General features: G+C 32.8%; 1 protein-coding gene and 1 long non-coding RNA gene across 2 annotated transcripts in view; one reads left to right on the forward strand and one right to left on the reverse strand.

The window, feature by feature from the left end:
- The window catches only part of LOC117210626 (GTPase-activating protein skywalker), a 45,049-nt gene that overhangs the window by 764 nt on the left and 26,596 nt on the right, over nucleotides 1-17,689 (forward strand). The window lies entirely within an intron of this gene.
- On the reverse strand, nucleotides 1,650-9,389 carry LOC117210631. The gene is made up of 3 exons (XR_004488133.1): nucleotides 8,764-9,389; nucleotides 4,497-5,684; nucleotides 1,650-4,189 (listed from the first exon to the last, which is right to left on the reverse strand). It is a non-coding gene; the product is annotated as an uncharacterized LOC117210631 (long non-coding RNA).

Consider the following 17,689-nt stretch of genomic DNA (forward strand, 5'->3'; position numbering starts at 1 on the left):
CCCTCTCGCCGGTGTCACGTATTAATATTGATCAGAGGGCCGGTAACCCGAAGGAAGCGATATCGCCTGCGCTTTTCCGAGCACGAAAACTCTAGGCTCCGCCCTGCGCCAATTTTCTTTGACCGGAGCTTCTTTTCGAAATATCTATGATTCTTTCGAGATCCTGGAACTAGAGGAGATTTTGTTTTTTGGTGCACGCATTTGTGGACATTTGCCAGGATGATTTACGAACGTATAATAAACGTCAATCATCGTCGAGTGGGATCCTCCCATTTCTGGCCACTCGAGAATCGGTATGTTTGCCGCTGAAATCTCCGCGGTTGTAATCCGGCTCTTCGATGCTTACATATACATAGAAAGGGGGCTTTTAGATCGGCGCCGGATGCTGCTCGCTAATCGTTCGGCTGGCTGCATCCGTCCCCTTGTGAAAGGGTCCCTCGAGACAAATGCGCCTGGCGATAAGGGTGTATATAACACGTTGTCACGGATGTGTAACCGGCGAGATCAAAGATCCTTTCGCGTAATGCGTGCACAGTTTTGTCGTGGAAATCGTACAGTTCCGTTCCCACTTGAAAACCGAGGGACCGAGTTTACCGAATTACATAAGTCAATTAGTCTATTTTCAGATAGCAAAATTCTTAAACGTGCAAGTTAGAAGCCGTTCGGTCGAGCGTTGCTCGTGATTTCTTTTAATATTGCCCACTTAAGAATTTAATTGAATCGTTAAACGGACGTAAATATTTTTTCAACTTAGATGTAGTTCTTTTTAATGTGTTTATGTTCGATTGTAATGTATGGTATAAATATTTTATGAAGTACGTGATACTGTTAACAAAACCGTTAATAAATACTGTTAACAAAAACATAAAAAGGTAATGGTTAAAGATAGACGAAACAAATATATCGAAAAATTTGACGTGCAATTTCGTTACTAGCAGTCAAATGTATTCGCACGTGAATATTAGTGATCAGTGCGAGCATTTTGTTTGCGACAAACTTCGCGCGAGTCACTCTCGAACTATATACACGCATAGATGGGTAAAACCTACTTCTAAAGTGATCTCTAATTATTTACTGCCAACAGAAGATAAATATTTTAATGTTTTCTTGTCTGAGAAATCTCAGTTAATTTCTAAATATCAATACCCATTAGTAATAAGAAGTATGTAAATCTAATTAGAATTTGAGAAAAGTGTATAAAAATAAAATGTACGTTCATAGTAGCAGAAAAATTGAAAAAGACTATGAATTCTCGTCATTGATCGTTCACATGTGTCGTAGATGAAACGTTAATCCTCTCCACCGTATGTATTCATATGTTTGTATTGGCGATTCGCATCGTTCAAATTCTGCAGTTACATATTAACTCTGAAAATTATATTAGTTTTACTCGGTATATAATGTTTACACGTGTTAATATAATGCAATCATCATTTATGCGAATGGTTATAAATATTGTACGATATAGATATGTATATACATTCAATTATTTCTATAGCTATCGAAGATATAAGAAAACATAAAAACTTACGTAAAAGTTCTCTGATCGGGGCGGGAAAACATAATGGCGAAACTAAATAGTTATTTCTGTAATCATTGATCTTGAATACTACAAAGTCACTTTTTTCTTTATCATTGAATCTGTATACTTTTATTAATATATGTTTATAAAATATAAATTTACGTATGGAAAGTTATGGAGAAAATATGATGAATTAACAGACATGCGTTTCTCATCAATATGTTAACATGATATTGCTACATACGGATATTAGCCATAAAATCACTCCTTCCAACATGTATCGGTGAATCTTAAATGCGATTTTCAAATAAATCGTTCTGACCTCTTATTTATATTCAGATCTCAAACTGTAAACATCAACAAATCAACTTTTACTTAAATTGTAAAAATTTCCTAAAATTTTTATTATTCTAGAATTAAATAATTTTCTAGGCGAATTCATAGACAATGTTTCGGTAATATCCATTAGTAAAGCCATACTCATATTCTCATTTCAATTTCTATTTTGTATTATTTAGTAGTGTTTCTAGTAGTTATGTAGTATTTTTAAATATAATTATAAAAATTACTTTTATTATTTATTTATTTTTCTATTTTAAATGAGATCCATTGCTCTAAGATAAAAGCGACAGTTAATTTATTGCCAAACTTCACGGCAGTATATCATAAAGTTTTGTCAAAAACCGCGTGTGGTTTAACTCTCGGTATATATAATCAAGAAGTAAATATGTAATAAAGGCATAATAACGACAGCAATGATATAATAACATTAAACGATAAGCAAACAAAAATGATTGTGATAAATACCAATTTAAATGAAATTTAACTTGCACATATACGCTTCATAATACCAGGTGATTAAGAGTAGTAAAACAAATTGTTGCAAAATTATCTTTATACAAACAGCTTCCAACGACTGTGATCAATTACGATACTATTATTACTAGATTAATAGATTATATTCTTACTAGTATGTTACAGTAAACATCGATATTATCATAAATACTTGTATGTTTTTAGTAATTGCGAAAACAAGAAACCTAATACCAGTTTGATAGTTCTAATGTTAATGGGTTAAAAAGGAAATACGATTTCGACATCATTTGCTGATACACTTAATTCACGACAATCGTGCCAAGATACAACGAATTGGTAACGATCCTATGAGTACCTGTTAACCCAGAAATTCGAATATAGGGCAAATGTGATATCACCTTGAAACAGTTCGAAATCGTTCGGAACATGTTTCTACTCGTGTACTGTACATGTTTCGTACTGATCGAGCGATCGCGATAGGTAATCCATGGATCGTGGCGGGTTCCGCGAATGTCGAGCCGCGATTAAGCCGTGCCCGAGCTTACGCGAGTTATGAAATTCAGAATGAGCGTGCAACTTATCAGAGAGAAGTGCAACGTTGTGCATAACTTTCGATGCCGTGAGCGTTAATGAGATGCGCGTTATCCTCGCGTTAAATTAATTAAATACGTAACGCTGTGTGTAATAATTAGTGATATAACTGGCCGTGGAAGAACAGTTTCTTGATTTAATGAATATTTCATTATTTACGTGCAGTTTCGATCTTTGCCAAGAAATACATATACAGAGTATTTCAGGCTTTCTTTCTAGACAACTGTACAGCATATTTTATGTGCAAGAATAAGGGAATACAAATGCTTTATTAAAAAGTTATAAGAAAAATATATTTGTCCAGTCGGAAATTAGTCAAATATGTGTATACAAGTTTCGGAAGCCAATTTTCTCAAAAATAAAACATCAAACGCAATTTCGTTATTTTTAATCATTGTTTTAACGTGAGACATTTGATAAGTAAATTCGTTTTTTCTACTGGAAGTGTATCTTTCGAAATCTTGGTTACTCATTTGAGATAAGAACAATTGTCATGTGAGAATGAGTAAATGAAATATTCTCAGTTATTCCCAAGATAATCGGTTTTCTCGAAGATGCCTCAGTGATCGCAGGATTTACTGTTTCCGAATTTCTTCGGAATGACTTCTCGTTTTCCTAATGGAGATCGTGATAATTTATAGTCTCGAATATTATATTCAGAAAAGACATTTATTGGCAAGCACTATGCTATTTACTTAGAATGATGATTTTTGTTTTTCTCAGATTGGATTGTTATACTTTATTCTTAGAAATTGTTTTCATATTCTTCCGGTGAAATCATTTTATTTTGCTGCTTCGGAGTTGTAGTATGTCACAATAATATCATTTACGAGTAATCAATTTAATATAATTTTCAAGAATAGATAATTTACATGGAAGTGCTATATAATTAAAAATCCTGAAGCTCTTCAGTAAAATTGGAAGGATACACATCTTAACTTTTAAAATTTCTTAAGATCTGTTTTTTCAACAAAAGTTCTCGTTACGATACACTTAGTTATTTTCTGAAATACGAAAGATTGTTTAGACGAAGTAGTTAAACACACAATGCCGCGTTAACTCGTAATAAAACGCAATCACTCGAAAGTTTCACCAATAAATGGTTTATTACTCTTTCGCGTAAACGTGGAAAGAAATTATGATTTCTGTAAAACTTTACGGTCCTTAGCTTCGTCGAAATGATTTTAAATTTCTTCGACGGAAATCCTGCGCGGTTGTTGAATTATTTATCACGGTATCGACGATCATCTTCTTCGAGTTCTTAAAATCGTTAAATACTCCATTTTAATTACGAACATTATTTTCGAAAGAAATGTTTATTGACGCTTATTAATCTAAAATTGATTAAACAGCACAATATCTTTGAAATGATAATATATGATACGTTTTAAAAACGAGGTACTCTTCAATTTCCGAAAGTAAGACAATGTATGAAATATGAATGTTTATATTTTATTGAAAAGTGATATCTAAAACGATTCTCAGAATCTTAACTAAAAAGTTAAATATCTATCTGAATATAAAGCTTTCGAAGTTACTAGTATTTCTATCTATTTTCATAACTCACCATCGCAACATATATTTTTATTTTGCCCTCGAGATTCTACCAAGAATGCTTAAACTACGGTGGCCAAGTTTGTTAATAAACGGCATGGTAATTCGCCAGGAAGTGGAACAATATACGAAAGAAGTGTAATTTCAGCGGAAACGGGATTTTATGCCTTTCAACTTCCTCGAAACGTTTCTCAATTTTATTTCTTCGTCTTCTGCGATGAGGATCCAGCTGAATTATTTATTTTATCGATGTATTATTAAAGCACCAAAGATCACCGTTGAAATCACGAAGCTTCGTTACGTCGAATAATTTATAGCAATTAGAAGAAACGTTCGTTTCAACGTAACAACCCAGCATGAATAATTCTATCGGTGAACACGATACAGTGGATTTTGCCGTGTTTTTAAACGTTCCTCTTTGTCCGTACACGCCTCATCGGATCGTATTGTGAAACACTGACGCGCTAGCATGATAACGATCCCTGAGTATGAATGACCGAGTTCTTCTACACTAGCGTATACAATAGTTGCTGTGCGTCAGGGTAGCAAGTCTATTACTTATCGTATCTTTAAACGTTTCTCATTATCTTTCCATGTTTCAATAGCTCGCATTGTGGCATTTGATTAACATGGTAACAACAACGCGTGTAAATAATTAGACTTTCGTACATTATAGCGTACATTACATGGTAGTTCGTCAGCATAGTTATTCTCTGATGAGTAGTCTAAAATATTTCTTACTCTTTGAAGTTTTAGCAGTTTATGAAATGGACACGTGGTTGATTGAAATTTCTATACGCTAGCGTACGTGACGACTCGGTTGTGCTGACAACGCGAATTTACTGCTTGTTAAGCTTTTAAATAGTTTTTATATCTTGTGTACATATATTATGAGTAATCCATATCATCGTTAAAGATAAGTTAATTACAAATCAACGTAACCGAGTTACCGTACGTTGCTGCATATAATAGTTTCTGATTATCAGTGCAAAACGTCTGTTACTTGCTTCTGTTTCAATACGTTTTCATTTGTATACGTCGCAAGTAGTTTGCATCAAAGAATATATAGTTCGATTTAAAGAAGTAGGAGTAATCTTCAAAACGCCTCCATTTCCGGAGCGGATACGTTCACCAGTTCGTGTATCGAATATTTGAAACAATTTAATGCTACTTAATACAATTTCTTTCTATCTCGTAACATCTGAAAACAAAAGTTTGACCCAGTTACAGCAAGCATCCTGTATATCGTGAGATATTAATTCGAAAAATAGCAATAATCTGTACAAACGAACCACCAGTTAACAGAACGACAACCTATTTATACATTTTCTCACAACGCTACATTGAACCTAATATCAAAAAGGCATCTCTTGGAAAACCATAATGAATCACTTGTATAAAGTTTTATACAGTCGTACACACAGTGCCTTTTACTTCCCGCCGACGCAATAGGACTAATCCCCGAATTACGTTTCTAAACGTTTCTTCTTATTCGCACGTATATGTGCATCTATACATATAGAGACAAAATACTGTGCAACACAGTATGGAAAATGATAAGGTTGCAACGTGAACGGTTACGTTCTTGCGGACTAGCCCGTATAATGCTTGTTTATTTTCTATACATGTATGGCGTGTATTCAGAAAGAAACACGACGGGAAAACGATTCGCACGACCGACGCTCCGCGGCACTTAGGTCGATGTCGTTAAATCACGATGATTACGGCATTGGGCTTTATTACTCGGAAGTAGGCAGTTCTCGTTTCAGGGACTTTTGTGTATAGGTTGAACGAGACGGGACGAAACGAAACCGAACTCTAATCCTCTGGTTCGTCTAGGGCTCCGTGACACTTGTCTGCTTGAATTCTTTTTTAACTCGCTAATCAACCGTTCAACGTTCCACGCTGTTCGTATCGAACGATTTAATTCACTCCTGGCCGTCCTGGCTGCCATCTTTTACGACTCTGCCTACGTAATTAAACTTTTTGCCACGGTAATAGTTGTAATCTTTCAATTTCGTTTTTGTTTCGCTTTGTTAACCGGCTCGTTCAATTTAGACCGAGCGTCGATCATGGTAAAACGGTTTCTTAGCTTATGATCAGTTCGCATGAACGCGTAGAAACAGACTTGCACGATATTAAAAGTATCAGACGATGCGGTTCGAATGGCTTTCACGTGTGATGGATGGCTGGTATGTTTTATTGCACGTGGTGGGTATCTTGATATTTACACGTTTAGCGATATAAATACGTTTACATTCTTGTGTTTAATTCTTTTTGCTTCGAGTAGAATTTAATTTCTAGATTCCTAGATTAGATTCCATTATGTACGAAGATTACGAGTGAAGCGTATGATACTTATCGTGTTTTTCTCCTCTGATCTTTGTATGTATTATTGAAAAAATCATAACAATGTAACGAGTTTAAAAAATGATACTTTCGGTATGGATTATTTAGTAACTCGGTAATGTCGTCTATAGATGACTGAAAACTATAAATGTATAATTTCTATGTTTATGTCTGCAAATAAGTAATAATTCAGTAACTGTTATGCTTTGTTTAATGAGTGTAAATAAGAAGTAAAAAAGTAACGAAGACTGATACCACTAATTACCAGATACGGTGATGGAATTTCACATGTGGACAGGACTTATCGTTAGAGTGCCTTTGTGTTTGCAGACGCGCTTAAATAAAAGACTTATATATATTTTCATAACCGTTATTATTTCATCCTTAAGTATTCGACTGTTATAATAGACTATAAGCCAGGACGGATCGATCGTAAATCTGTTATGATATGATTTACACATGATAACGTGCAATCTGATGGAAGCCGTCTAACAAAAGGCGATGCTATCAAAACGCTTTTAATCGTATTGCACGGATCTAATATTTAAACGTCAATCTCGATAAATCACACGAACCATGTGTCATCGAAATATTTCTACGGCAGACGCAGCACACTGACTTATCGAATGATAAAAAGTTGCTACAGATGTTTCGCTATACGTTTCTATCGATTGATGCTACGAATCGGACGTCTCGTGCTCGGTCATTGTCAGTTCCGTACGTTCAAAATCAGACGAATGGATCGTCGAAATCGATACGTGTAAAATCACAGAAAACGAACGACAATGGACCTTTGATCTCCGATTTACGTCATATTTCGTTCTTTCTTATTATCGTACAGTTTTTGTTGAAAATCTCGATCGAGCCAGAGCAAATTTAACTTTTAGATATATTTCGCTATGAGGGCGTTCGTTCAGATTAGTTTGACCTGGCGATGATAAGATTTGACACAAAAGAACAAAAGAAAAGGGATCAAGAACGTGATAGTGTCAAGAAATCTGATATCGATCGATAACAAATCACTGCAACGATATGAATTCTCGTTGATAAATGAAACGTTAAATCGAACGATCGACGTAAACGAATTCCCAAAGCGATTCAGTGAAATGATTGTACGTTATTATCGTGTTCGATGCAATCCGCTGGCAGGATATTCGTAGTATTCGTACAGAGAAAATTTACAATCGCTCGCGCACCATAGAAAAATATTTTCATTCTAGAAAGTATTAAAGTCTACGACCTGGCGTGGCGACTATTTTAGAACTGGTGTTAAAACTCGCGTTTCGTTATTCCACACTTTCGCGTGTTTTAAAAGTCGTAAACGCTTTCACGAGCACCGTCCTTTAAGCTCGTCGCTATGTTACGCTTGTTCTGCAATGATTTCGTCATAATTCAACGAGTGTTAACTGTATTCCCAACCATCGATCCTTTATATCTTTCAAACAATATGATGATCTGTATTTTTGACAAAAAACAAATTGAAAAATATTTAATCATCAATTTGCATATATTTTAGAAACCATTTGATACGTTTAATAACAAATTAAAAGTCAACCTAGATCCTATCTGATGAAACTAATCTTTTTCCTAAATAAAAGATTTAAATTTGAGTTAAAATATAAAATAAGCTATTTGAGCTCTAATTTCTACAATGTGATTCATCAAGTCTCCTTTTCTTTAGAAATAAAAAATTTAAGTCAACCCCCCGGTATGTCTCCAAAATTATCGGACGTAATCGATATATCGTGATACTACGTTCAAAAATAAGAGAATTTTTGGTTTCTAAGATTCCGATATAATGAATAAAATTTTCCAAAATTATTAAAGATTTCATGGAATCGGCCTGTTAAAATTCTGAAGTCAATGTGTATTGCGTCTGATAATTTTGTCATCGATGTAGCCACCGAAATGGACGACTTATTTGTTGATACCTTATCTTGAGAAATGTTTCGCGTTATTAACGCTTTTTAATGCATAGCGACAAATGAACAATCGTTATGTACGTTATCCATAATGACACCTCTGGTTGAGTATCCAAATGATGGAAGGGAAAACGTACAACAATTTATATCTTTGTCTGAAAATTATCAAACAAGACAAAAATGTGTAGCGTTGTTACGTTTTAAAAATTGCGGATAGGTGATAATTATGCTTCTTGAGAATCGTTTATCAACACATTTGTTGGGTAAATGTTTCCTGCAAGTTCGAACAAGTTATTAAACAAATTTATTGCCATTTAAACCATTTAAACGGACATTTCCAAAATTGTTAAATATTATACTTAACGTATAAAAGTATGTTCCAAAAGAGAAACAATTAATTTTAATTATTCGGTATCACCAAAACTATTCTTCCAACGCAACAAATTGCAATAATAAATCTCATTTCTCCAAATTGCTATATAACCAACCTCTGATTAATCATTCGAAAATTTTCAAATTTATATTCTAATAATAATTTCCGCCATATTTCACGTTACGTATCACTTTTCCCGGAAGACAAGCTCGCTATTGATCGCGTGGATCTTCCTGTACGCCACATAATGAACTGACCATATCTAACGGATGAACTCAACAAGATGTCAGCGTTAAATCTCGAGGACGGATTGGCATGCAAAGCACGACGTTCTCCTCGCTGCAATTGCGTTATGAAATCGTTTAGATGCGCGTTATATTCTTCTATCGTGCGTTAATAAACATATGAGCCAATGGTTGGTCAAGTGCCAGCAATAGGGTGGTTTACCTCGTTCAGATTCGTTCTAACATCGATTGCGAACGCGGTCATGCATGGACCGGAAATTCCTATGTTGGATATGTTACTACGCGGTCGTACACACAGGTTCATTTTTAAAAATGACACGCGCTCTAAAGTATTTGCGTTAAAATGCAAGCGAATTATAAATGTGGCCTTTAGAGGTTCATGGAACTCGAGGAAACTGTTAGACTTACAATTAGAGACTGTAGTGTGACACGTGGAACTATTTCAACATTTATCGTAGACAATTTTTATGAATATGTGTTATACAAAAGTTTTTCAAATTTCAATAGTATTGTAATAAGGTACAACTATCATAATATTGGTAGTAAAATTTAAAATCGATCTGGAAATAGATAGAAAAATTACAAGACATTTATTGTAAATATACATTTTATGTTACTAAACAGTTACGTTGCTAAGCAATTAGTACGTACATAGTATGAATAGTTGCCTTAAAAAGATTTATTGATAATTGATTGAATATATAGTAAATATGACTCGAGGCGAAGAGTGTTATCTATAGATATAAATTAGTTCTAAATATAACATATATATGTCGGAGATGAAAGGACATCGGGACCTTTCTTTTGGAATTTTTGGGAAGATCCCCAATACTTTAGTCTAGATTATTTATTATAGCTGTACTTAAATAATAAAACTTAGAAGTAGCTGTTTATGATTCAATCCGATGTTTGTCCGAGATTTGTGACAGTGGGCTTGGACTCGAGGTGACACAACTGGTCGCTGAACGTAGTCACGGTCACGGGATGTACGTTTTTACCTAACAGAGGTATGGAGTAGTTGTATAGTTCTCCTTAAAAAAATATAGTTGTAGCGGCACACGGGCTCGAGGACAAATCAAGTCATGTGTGGTTTTGCCTCAGAAGTGTCAATATTATGGGACACACGTTGTATTAACAATCAAACTCCGGGCAGAAACAATGTCGTCGCTACGCGGGACTGCCTAGCAACGGCGGTTGGAATTTTGTTGGTATCCCCGACCAATATACAACAAACGAACGCAATCGTAAGGAGAGGAAAGTTTTTCGGGCAGTACATCGTCTTTACGGGCAGTATAAACCGAGCGTCCCAGCAAACGTTGTTTTGTGCTTCAAAATATATTTTGCGTTTAACAAAGACTTATCCCGTTGACCGTGGATTCGTTATTGAACCTAAGAACATCTCGAGTGTCTAATCACCACGGTTATTTGTCAAATTCTGTAAAAACCATATTTATACCAGTAAATATAATCTCTATTGTACAACGACGATGGCTAGTCCAAATGAAGATTCGTTACACGCCCGTAAACCTAATGATAATTCGACATATATATATATAATAATACAAATAATATATACATGTATATATAAAGAATGAGAAGATATTATTCTATAGCACATTGTGAGTTAAGTAACTATACATAGATCTTCGGAACGTGGCTCTTCTTTTGAGGCATTCGTTCTAGAAAATGGTCTAAATTTAATGTGCACTGTCAACCATTTCGTAAAAGCAATTAGTTCCGTGAAAGAAGGCCTTGAAACTAGTAGGAGCTTTAGCTGTTAGGAAGTATAGCATATGACCATTATGAAAAAATAATTATTCCCGGAAGTATAACTCTGCGTAGGACAATTATCGGAACGGCGATTATGTGATAGTGATATAGACCTTTTTGAGAAATATTGTCTTTGGTAAAATTTTTTTGTACTTTTCTATTATGATCACTTTAAGTATTACTCAAAAAAAGTAAAATATCCATAGGATAAGGAATGACTTTAGTGGATAAGACGTTTAATTTCAAACAAACGAAGTCGTTTATTTGAGTAAAAGATTACGTGGACATTAGAGCTTGGAAGTTATTACAGTTTACTATTTTTTTGTTTTAAAATTTGTGTTTTTCAATATTTTTAACTAATTTGCTATTCTTTAAATATATTTATTCTTAATTTTATTTAACTATTAATAAACATTAAATATTTTTATAAAAATATTAAACAATATTTTAATGTTTCTAATAAGATTTAATAGATATAATATTATTTACTTAATAGATTGTTTAATAGATTAATATAATTTAAGTATATATATATAATTTAATAATTTCAAATTTATTAGATCAAAGGTATTGCATATATATATAAAACATAAATTAGAAGGAATACATTCAATGAGATATAAAGAAAAAAAGGCATTAAAAAAGAATGAAATGATGACTAAACTTGGAAAAGATAAGAGAGAGCAGAAATTGTTTTGATAAGGTGAATAATCATTACATTGAAGGAAATATTTTGCTCTTAACTCGTCATTTAATATCGTCACAATTATCTCTATTTTTACGCGCAAAGACTTCTCGTTTATTTTTGTCACTACTAAACTAGAATGCACTTTACAACGCAGTATTTGCCGTCGATCGTGTCTATATAAAGTATCCAATGAAAAACATGAAATGAGTGGGATCTATCGCGGCATTTGCATAAATTATTCGTACCTGTGCTGACCTGATTCTTTTTGTAACCAGCACAATACTACAATTTCTGTATATGAAAATATGAAGAACTATTTCTGTACAACTTTCTGTATTTCCACAATATGTTAAAAATATTCCTGCACATACATATAATGGGGAATTGAATCAATGTCACCTATTGAATTAAAAGTTTCGTTATATTATTATATAACAATTGGTATTTTGAACACTAATGTTCGAAATTATATTTAATTATAATTGTATATTATAAAATGTTTTATATATAATATATATTATATATAATAGTTCTAGAAAAAAATATTGAGATATATAAGAAGAGAAGCAAGGAACAAAGATAGAGGCTATTAAAAAAACGTGAAAGTTATTCTTGCATAATTGCGTCACATGATATTTAGAAAGGTTCGATCTCATTTTATCACGAGCTAAAATTTCCCTGCACGAACTTTTTCATTCATGCTTTGTCAAGCAGAATGTTACGCAGAAAATGAATAAACAAGTACGCCAAACATCTATATAATAAGGTACAGTTATTTTTTAGCGAAAGATTTCTCCCCAATGAACCTTGCTTACCGTTGCACAATCTAAAAATTCTAATCTATTTTATAATATTTTAGCCGCCAGAAAAATATATGCAACTATATTTTTAATTAAAGTGTGTCTTCATTTTGTATCTAAACTAATTGTCATAGATATAATACGTACATAATAGGATTATGAATAAGATAGCAGAGAAAAGAAAAGGGATATGCATTCCGGAAATATTTACGATCTTAATAAACCATTCATAAACACACAAAAGCTTCAACTCGAAAAATTAATGTAGCAGAATAATCGAATTTTGTATGCATGAACAGCTTGTTACCAAAAGTTAGAAAAAAAAGCATGGTACATTTAACGAGTTGCTTCCTGGTCGATCGATCCACCGCATCGCTTCACCGTGAAAGTAACAGCACTGTTCATCGATCAACTATATTTACGTGCACGGTATTTACACGGTCTGAGATTAAAAAGCATATCACGAAAGAGAGATTTCCTAGAAACATGGCTGCCTTGATAACTGGGCAGATAAGTTCCCAATGGCCAGTTTGTGAAATGTGTTTAACAAAACACTATTGCATGCTATGTTACGATGATTATAAAGAATAAAATCCTTGCAATTCGGTTTGCTCTTAATTTTGTAACTGGAATACGGTTTATCAAAAGTAAGTAAGTGTCTTCTGCATACTTTTGATAGTATCAGATTCGCCAATGCTTTTCCCCGGCTGATATAATTCCAGATATCGAGGTCTCCGATCAAAAGTGTTTGCCGGGTCTTCTCTAGTGGACGGATGTTGTTTTTTAAAGCAGCTTAAAACTTATTCTTCTGTGCAAATTTAATTATCCACCGCCTTTTTTTCATTCGTTTTTCTCCTTGGTATAGTTACTATGGCAAGTATGTGAACCTAGACAGCTCGAAAGAACCGACATCGACACGCAATGAAATCGATCGAGATTCATTAATCTTCGTTTACTCCGAATGTACGAGAGGTAGAGAATTAAACGAAGTATGAGCAGATAAAGAATTCACGTGATGACCGTAATCGGACGTAAGTCGGAAAAATGTTATTAAACGTTATCTACCAGAAAAAAAGAAAAATGATTCTGTAATGAATTCACGGATGACGTCAGGCACGAGCTTCTGTAAATGTCGTAAATATGACGAAGTAAATAATACTCGAATAGAGCGATAGGTCGACGAGGAAAAAAATATAAAATATAAAAAGAAAAATGAGTAATTACGCTTGATGATGTAATCCGTTGCGTTTGGCGATAAAACTTAATTGTATAATGAATTGATCGGTGACAGAAATGAACGTTGCAAACGTGGTTCTCTGGTGTAAAAACAAGAAAACTGGCGTATCGAGAGTGATCGAAAATTAATTGAAAAATACACCGCAAAACTATTTATTCCGAATCACTGACCCATTTATTTTTCACAATGCTACTTCTTTGTTCCCATGTATCTTAATCTTATTTTCTGCATTTATTTTGTCGTTGTTTTGTTCGTTTATCTCTGTTTTATTTCGACTCGTTACTCTAATTAATATTTCAATTAATTTCATCGAGCGCAAACTTGGAAATTTTTCAGATCTTGTATCTGTCGATTCAGCTGATTCATTTAAGATCGTATACATATATCATTTATTCAACAAGAAATTTTTATCGCGCCATAATCACCAACCAAAGAAAACGAGGTTGATATTACACCGCCGTGAAAATCGAGTAAAAATATCTGACTTTTTATAACCATTCTTCGAATGCCGTAACTCCTTAATGTCTACATTATTTCTGCCTCAACCGGCAAAAAATTATCAATTTTTGCTTTTATGATTGTAATGTTACTTACATAGAAGATTTGTAGTAACCTGGTCAGTAAATTAAGATATAAATATACATACTTGGATAAATAGGAAAGTCAAAATAACATACACAAAAAAGGTCGTAATAGGCATAAGCTTCAATGCAATAAACGAATATAATATAATACAAACAAATACAATATAGTATAGTACAAATATAGTGTTTCTTATATTTCGCGGTATATAACAGAATGGAATAAATGGGATATATTATGGAAAATGGAAGAAAACAATTATTTTTATAAATGTAAAAATTTCATGCCGATAGTAACGCATTATTTTTTCTTACGAAACTATTTTGCTTCTAGTTCGTTTACTCAATTTTATTTTATTTTTACTATTCTTTGAAATTTACGTTTCAATTACATAATATTACACATTTATTTTCCTACTATATATCACAAGTATATCATAAATTTCAAAACGTATTCTGAGTAATTTCCGAGTAAAAAGTAGCACAGTATTAGTGTGATAAAACATGACTTTGGTGTATTATTGCACACGGTGTGTATTAACTATGCGCAAACTTTGAGCCAAATCGGTGACCTAAATGTCGCGAATTTCCCTGTGGAAACTGGATATTCGAACAGAGCCAAGCTCCTGAATATTCAAGTGAATCGAATGCCACTCGAGGTATCTGGAATTACTGGTAAGTACATGCATAAGAAATTATTCGAAAAATTCTAGTGGAAAATTCGTAACGAAATCGCTGACGTCTTCTCATCCATTGAAAAGGAAACGAGAAAAAATAAATAAATATTAAATGCAATTTCTCTTTGTTATACATATATGTATGCAGTTCCTTAGATTTTATAATTTTCTACCGATTTTATGAACCTTTTTAGTATCAAACGTTATATTTTTTTGTCGATAAAACTTTTTAATTAAATTTTTTAATTAGGCATATTATATAAATATTATATTTAGATTAGATGAACATTTAATAGTAATTTCAAATATTCAGAGTTTAACGATGAAGCAGTCGTTTCTTGATTTAGTAACCACTCGCGAAGAAAATAATAAATATTAATGACGCTCTATGAATCGATTGCTTCGTTTGCCGGCAATTCTACTAGAAGGAAAGTATAATTAATATCGTGACCATGTTCAATCTATATAATACGTTTTCTTCGCAAGAAGTTCGACCAAGTTTCTATTTTTAAAACGTTCACTTTTGATAAATAATTTTTTCAACTTTTCTCTTCCACTGTTTGTTTAATTATTTGAATTTTTATCGTTTTTCCTTCTGGATATAATCGATACGGAGCTACATAACAGAAGATATGAAAACAAATAATGTGAATGCAATGTACATGCAATCTGCGAAAGTTGGCAAAGAAACGGTTAACATGATGTCATCGCAGCACGTTTGCTTAAGAAGAAATTTTATTTTTGACATCTTTTTTTTTCGTTATATGACTTGTTAAAAGAATTATTTCATTATATACCATCTATTAGTTTTAAAAAATTACAAGAAATTTTAAAAAATTAATACACCACTATTATTTTTGCTTTTATTTTAATTTTATTTGCTTTCGTTATTTATTAGGTAGGATAAACAAATAGTTCTCGATCGGGAAATTCCTTTGTTCCGAGGTACAAAGAAAAATTCGTGCGTTCGCTTTCTAATAGATCGCTAATGGGAACGGATTTACTTTCACGTTGCAATTACGTTTCCACGATGTTTGCTTTATAATTACTTGCACACCTTGCGATGACGATGATCACTTGCAATACTGAAATTAGATGTTAACAAGTTCGAGTGCTTGCCAAAGCAATGGTTTACCTTTTAATTTAATTAGTTTGTGATTATATACTGCTCCTGGAAAGAACTAGCTAAGTACAGTTCGTATCTCTACTTTAAGAAGTAGTTTCCTAACTTTATTCTTCCTTAGCTAATGTGGAATTATTCCATGTAACAAAGAACTGTCACATGTTGTAAATATTGATATGTATAATATATAAAATGATAAAATTGATACATTCAAGTAATTGTAAAGAGAAATAATTTGTGTATATATGTAGAATAAATTGCAATAAATCAGCATTTCTACCTATTTGTAGTTTTTCAATTTAATACATTGCACCTATTCTTAATTTACTGATAATGTTGTCGAGATAATTTTCCATAGTAAACTACACGAGTTTATTAATTATATACTTTGTAGAAAATATTTTACAATTTCGACGTTTAAGTAAGAGAAAATAACTATTACACATACTCTCTCTCTCTCTCACTCTCCCTCTTTCCCTCCTAAATACATAATTACATTGCAGCTTTGAGAAACTAATTTTGTAAGAAATGGTAGGGATTTCAATCGAGATCTTTTCTAAGAAAGAATTGTTTATCACTACTATCATACCATCTACAAATGTCAGGAATTACTGATATATACGTTTTCTAATTACTGCCAAGTAATCCGAGTCTAAATTTATTAACTTTCATGATCAAAACAATTATTTCTTCGACTACTTTCACTTTTAATATTACTCCTGTAAATAACTTTTCTCTTTAGAAATAAGTGATAGAGATTATCTTGTACCATGTTTTTTGTAACATGTATACACACAGATTGTTCCAGTTACTTCAAAATATAGACATATTTATAATATATATGGATAATAATAAATATGTATATTGTATATTAATAATTAACTAGTATTACGTCACCGGTCGTCAGTGTTAAGAAATAAAGTACAGTAAAATAATTTTCCTTGTCACTTTAAAATAAAAACCTATTTATTTCCCTGTAATACACATTTTATACTTTGACTACTATCTACTTAACCAAAATTGTTAGTAATTAGGCTGTAGATACTTATGCAATTTTGTTGATCGTATCTAAAAAAGTGTAAGCTGAATAAAGCTTTATTTTATTTACTAAATATCATAGTGAGTACATCACTTTGTAGATTTTTATTTTGCTTTATTATCTGCATGATTTAGAAACTACTAAACGACGCTATCCAGTTACATTAATTTACTTCTATATAGCTATTCTCTGTAGTTTCACTTGTTCCAAACTTAATAAACCTTACTCAGATTGTCAGAATAGAACACGTTCGAAACATCAAACGCTTCTCTTCCTGTTAACATCAGTGTCCGTGGATTATTGCACAATGCTGCCAATTCGCCTGCATTTCATTAAACACGAACAATCGTGTAATTATAGCATGCTCATGAACGTGTAAAATATCCGCAAGTTCTATTTGCA

This window comes from Bombus bifarius, unplaced genomic scaffold, assembly GCF_011952205.1.
Source record: "Bombus bifarius isolate JDL3187 unplaced genomic scaffold, Bbif_JDL3187 scf7180000008208, whole genome shotgun sequence".
NCBI classification, from domain to species: Eukaryota; Metazoa; Arthropoda; class Insecta; order Hymenoptera; family Apidae; genus Bombus; species Bombus bifarius.